Below are 5,790 nucleotides of genomic sequence, written 5' to 3'. Positions count from 1 at the left end.
TCAAATGAAAGCTCTTGACCTGCTGATTTCAGAAATTTATGTTTGGCGGCCTAGAAATACTTTTATAGAGAAATATTTCTAGTCCCCCCTTCTCCGCCCCCTCTTTTTTTTCAATTCAGGAGAGGGCCCCCTGAGAGGCTCTTTTCAATATAAAAGAAGAAGACTCTTCTCTTCTTTTTTCTTTTCACGGGTCATCTGTCAGTTCAGATTAGGTCTCTCTCCCCCCTATGTGTATGCATACACTTTGTGTGCTCGGTGAGCCCCCATGCCGCCCCTTTTTTCTCCCCAAATGGAATTAGTCCCCTTTTTCTATGGTTTCTCTGCGTCTCTTTTTTTTGGGGGACCACGGCACCGAAAAAAAATGATGATGATGATGATAGTTTTGGTGGGCTCACCAAGAAATATGAATAATTGACGAGTTTTTGGGTCTAAAAAGCGCGTCCCGGCAAAACATAGCAAAATATAAAGAAATCTGTGTTGAGCAAAAATTTTTTTTTCAAATTTTTTTTAGACATTTTTTCAGATAAAGGCCTCTAATTCGGCGCCAATGACATGAGATCTTAAATTTTGTATCATTTTCACAATCAGCAAACTCTAAGCTTTCAGAAAAGTATAATCATGCCATACTTCGGTGCGATTTGAAATTTGACGTACTGTATGCGCCTTTAAGAAATGCTAAAAATGTCAGCTACTGTAATTGAGATCTGGTGGCTTAGTTTCGAGTTTCTGTGCACTCAAAATTGTATTTTAATAATCAGCGAGCTCTGAGCTTTCGAATGAGTATAATCATGCCTATATTCCGAAAATTTCAATTTTTGGACCCCCTGAAATGACCAAAACTGAAATTTTCAGAATCTAGGCATGATTATACTTTTCTGAAAGCTCTAAACGCGTTGATTCTGAATATGTCATTTTCTTAACGATTGGAAAAAAAATGTGGCAAGTTATGGTCGATTTTTCATTTTTAGGTTTTTCGAAAAGTTTCGAAAATCTATAACTTTTTCATTTTTCAACGTTTTTAACTGATTTTTGTTGGAAAATGTGCAGAATCTTTCAAATCACCAAGGAAAATCTTTTGGGACACTTTTTCAAAATCCAGTTTTAAAAAAATCTTTTTTTTAAGTAAAAACTCACTCCTAGGCGTCTCGCTATTTTTGATCTCCTGTACCGTAACCTTGGTGACGTCGGTCGGCGGATAGGGGCATACTGTATCGGGAAGGGTCGAGTGATCGGGCGACGAGAAATCGTGCTGGATTTGAGAGTAGTGTGGTGGTATTCGAAGTGGGAACGACGGGGATGGTGCACGGGCGTTTGCTAACAGCACCGAGTCGGGAACTCTGGAAATCGGTGGGATTGAGTATGACTTTCATCAAAAACATTTTTTCAGATAGAACATCAAAATCCTTCAAAATAAGGTAAAAACCTGGAAAATTGGTTGAAAACTCAAAAATTTACGGATTTTCGAAAATTTTCGAAAAACTGAAAATACCATTTGTGCTGTAACTCGGTAGGTTTTGAGCCGAGACCAAAAAGTCTGGTATTTTCAAATTCAGCACAACAAGAGCTTTCAAAAAAGTATAATCATGACTATATTTAGAAAAACCTGTTTTTTTGGATTTTTGGGTCCCACCACGAAAAGTAGGTCAAAATTAAAAATTTTCAAACCTAGTCATGATTATACTCATTTGAAAGGCCTTGCTAAGCAGAATTCAGAAAATTTTATTTGGTGGCCTAGTTTTGTGATCCTAGGCTACCAGGTTCGAAAAACTAGGCCATTTAGTTGGTTTTTCTGTTTCTAGACAGTATTTTGCAGAAATTTTTGCTTTTTTTAAAAATTTTTCCGATTAATTTATTGGTTTTTGCTCCAAAAAATAATTTAGTCTAGTTCAGTCGCCCTATTAGTGCATTCCTCTTGTTCTGCTTCCTGGAATCATTTTTCCGGGTGACTTGACTGGGGTTGCACGTAATGGAAGAGTTGCGAGACACAAGTTTTTGTTTTTTGGAATGTTATGAGTCATTGTGGAACAAATTTGGGTCAAACATTTTTTTTTCAGAAATTTTTTTTTCAGATTTTTTTTTTTGATTTTTCAGAGATTTTCGACTAATTTTCAGAATTTAAAGTGTTTGGTATTAATTTTTGGATTTAGTAAGTCAAGAGCTTTCAAATGAGTATAATCATGCCTAGGTTTGTAAATTTTCAGATTTTTTCAGAAATGGGTACATGGGGAGGGGTCAAAAATTTTTTTGGTAGGAATATGGGCATGATTATACTTTTATGAAAGCTTATAAGTAGCTCATTATTGTTTAATTAAAATCAACCGCGTAAAACTGCATTCGGTTGAGTAAGGTGTACATTTTCATTTTTGGAAAAAAAAGTTTTTTAAATTTTTTAAATTAGTCGATTTTTTTTCAACAAGCAAATTTTTAAGCAAACCTTACTCATTTTTTTGATTCAGTAAGTCTGTAGCTTTCAAATGAGTAAAATCTTGCCTAGGTTTAACAAAATTTTATTTTTGACCTATTTTTTGAATTCCGACATAAAAATGAGTCCTAACTTTTGTCTTTTTGCGTGAAAATTAAAAACTTTAACATTTTTTAATTCAGCACGCCGAGACAAATCAGAAAAGTATAATCATGCCATACTTTCAAAAAATTTTGAAAAACAGGTACTTGGCACGATGCCCCAAGTACCCATTTTTCGAATTTTTCCAAATATAGGCATGATTATACTTTTTTGAAAGATCTTGACGCGCTGATTTTGAAAATACAAAAGTTTTGGGTCTCGGCACGAAATCTAGCGAGATATAGAAAAATGGTAATTTTCAGGGTTTTTGAAAATTTTCGAAAATTTTCGAAAATCCATAACTTTTTGAATTTTTGACCAATTTTCAAGATTTTTTTATGGTTTTGAAGGATTTTTTATTTTCTTTCTAAAAAAATACTCACCTCTCCACATAATTCGACGGTACGAGTCCCTGTCGTCCATCCAACATCTCTCCACAATAAAACCCATCAGAATCCATCTCCCCTTTGACCAACACGACGTCACCTGGCTGTAGACTAAGTTCTAGTTGTGGATTATCGTTCGGTGAGTCTCTCAGTGGCAGATATTGGAAAAGCGCGCGAAACACGCGGGAGTTGGGTCTCGAACGGAGTTGTAACAGTAGGGTGTCAGATGACGGGGGTACTGTAGTCGACGTGGTGGGACCCAAGTGATTGGTGAATGAGGTGGATGGGGTCTGCGATGGACCGGGAACCATTTGTGATCCATATGGTTGTTGGTTTTGGTGATTGGAGTTGTTGGAGTTGGAACTGGAGGGCGGGGGTGGCGGACCGGGTCCCGAGCCTTGCATTCAGGTCGTACTAGGGGAGGGGGTCCGCCCCGTCGCACCGCCCAATTTTGGTGTTCAGTGTTTTTCGGTGGATCGTGATAGTAGCGATGGCGGATGCTGAAGGTGACGGCGACACGGTGGTGGTACGGTGAACGAGGCCACGATGGTAGATCCCGGATTGGGGCGCCTGGAAATGTTTTTTTGTGAAAAGATTAGGAAATTGTGAGTTTTTTAAGCGTAAAATCAAGAAAAATGGGTGGAAATTGAGGGAGTTAGGGATTTTCGAAAAGTTTCGAAAAAATCGAAAATTGTTTTGCTTCACAATTCGCTGGGATTCTACCCAAATCAAAATTTGATTTCATTTTCAGATTCAGCGCGTCGAGACCTTTCAAATGAGTATAATCACGCCTATATTTGGAAAAATTCGAAAAATGGGGTACTTGGCATCGTGCCAAGTACCTGTTTTCAGAATTTTATGAAAGTATGGCATGATTATACTTTTCTGGAGCGTCTCGGCGTGCTGAATTCAAAAATTTACGAAATTTTGGAATTTGAGCAAACTGGGAGAAGTTAGGACTAATTTTCAGGTGAGAATTTAGCCGCTATGACGCCTTCGAACTACAGTAACCTTCGATTTTGTTGATATAAAAAGAGTGGTCTTATTTTTACAGATAGATCCAACAATTTTCTATATTTTGATACAAAAATCACTCGAAAAAAGCAAAAGATTGTAAAGTTACAGATTTTCGAATATTAACAAAAATCTGAAATCACAAATGTAACGGTATCTCGGCAAGTTTTACTCCAATACTAAAATAAACCAGATTATTAAAATCAGCGCGTTAAGACCTTTCAAATGAGTATAATCATGACTACGTTTGCTTCAAATTGGGTTTCGCCACGAAAACGGGCCATTTAAAGGCGCATAGGTCTCGAAAATTCAAAATAATTAAAAATATGCCATGATTATACTCATTTGAAAGGTCTTGACGCGCTAAATTCAAAAATTTCAGTTTCAAGATTATTAGAGCAAAACTGACAGAGATACGGTAGGAAAAGTAATTTTCAGATTTTTGAAATTTTTTGAAAATTTTCGAAAATCTGTAACTTTTTGATTTTTTGTTGGTTTTGAGTGCTTTAAACAATAAATTACATGAAATCGTTTGAAGTATCCGTGAAAAATAATAAACCGGGGTTACTGTAGTTTAAAGGCGCATGGAGGGGTTAAAATGTTAAAAATGCTAAAAATGAAAATAATGTGAAATAGGGCAATATGGGTGTCATTTGAAAGGTCTCGAGGGGCTGAATAAGAATTTATGTACAAAATTTAATAAAAATGAGTTTTAAAGGGATTAGTGGTAGAAAACTATTAAAAATCTTCTAATTTTTTTTCTTTTTTCGTCCTAAAAGAGTGAGAGTCGGGGGGACCCTCTTCTCTCCAAAAAAAAATTGTGTGTGCTCAATGCTTCGGGGGGCCCCCCGAGGTCCCAGTGAGTAATAGAGAGAGAGACAGAGAGAAAACTGCTTCTCTCTCTCAAAACGGGGGGATTTAGGAAGAAGGGGAAAAGGGGGGACGGCGGGTGTGTAGTGGGGGGACATAAATGGGAAGAAGAAGAAGAAAAATGAAAAAGAGATTGAAGAGAGTGGAGAGACTTAGACAGAGACACGGAGCAAGCACACGGAGCAAAAAGAAGGAAGGAAGGGACAAGACTACTTTTATCGACTTTTCCTGCTGAATTGAGGGATTTTAGTATTTAGAAATTTATTAATACATTTTAGAGATTATATGAAAAAATGTTGAAAAATATTAAAAAATCAAAAAAAAAATTTTTTTTGAAAAATTATACATAAAAATGAGTCCTAACTTCTCCCCGTTTGGTTTAAACCCAAAAATTTTTGAATTTTTGAATTCAGCACGTTCTCAGCTTTTAGAAAAGTATAATCATGCCATACTTTCAAAAAATTCTGAAAAACAGGTACTTGGCACGATGCCAAGTACCCCTTTTTCGAAGTTTTTCAAATATAGGCATGATTATACTCATTTGAAAGGTCTTGACGCGCTGATTTTGAAAATACAAAAATTTTGGGTCTAGGCACGAAAACTAGCGAGATATAGCAAAAATGGTGATTTTCAGGTTTTCAGAAATTTTCGAAAAGTTTCGAAAATCTGTAACTTTTTCAATGTTTTCTTGTTTATAGTGGTTTTAGTTGCAAATGAAAAGAAATTCAGTGAATAAATTGAGAAAAATAAAATCACGCCAAGAATAAGAAGGAAGTCAAGGGTTACGGTGGATTAAAGGCGCATGGAGGGGTCAAAAAAGGGAAAAATGAAAAAGAAGGGCAATATGGGTGTCATTTGAAAGGTATTGGGGAGCTGAATGCGGAAATGTTAATAAAAATAAGAGAAAGTCAGTATTTAAAGAATTAGAGGTCAAAAACATGATTTATAAGAGAAAAA

This window comes from Caenorhabditis remanei, chromosome III, assembly GCF_010183535.1.
Source record: "Caenorhabditis remanei strain PX506 chromosome III, whole genome shotgun sequence".
NCBI lineage: Eukaryota > Metazoa > Nematoda > Chromadorea > Rhabditida > Rhabditidae > Caenorhabditis > Caenorhabditis remanei.
This window is presented reverse-complemented; position numbering follows the sequence as displayed.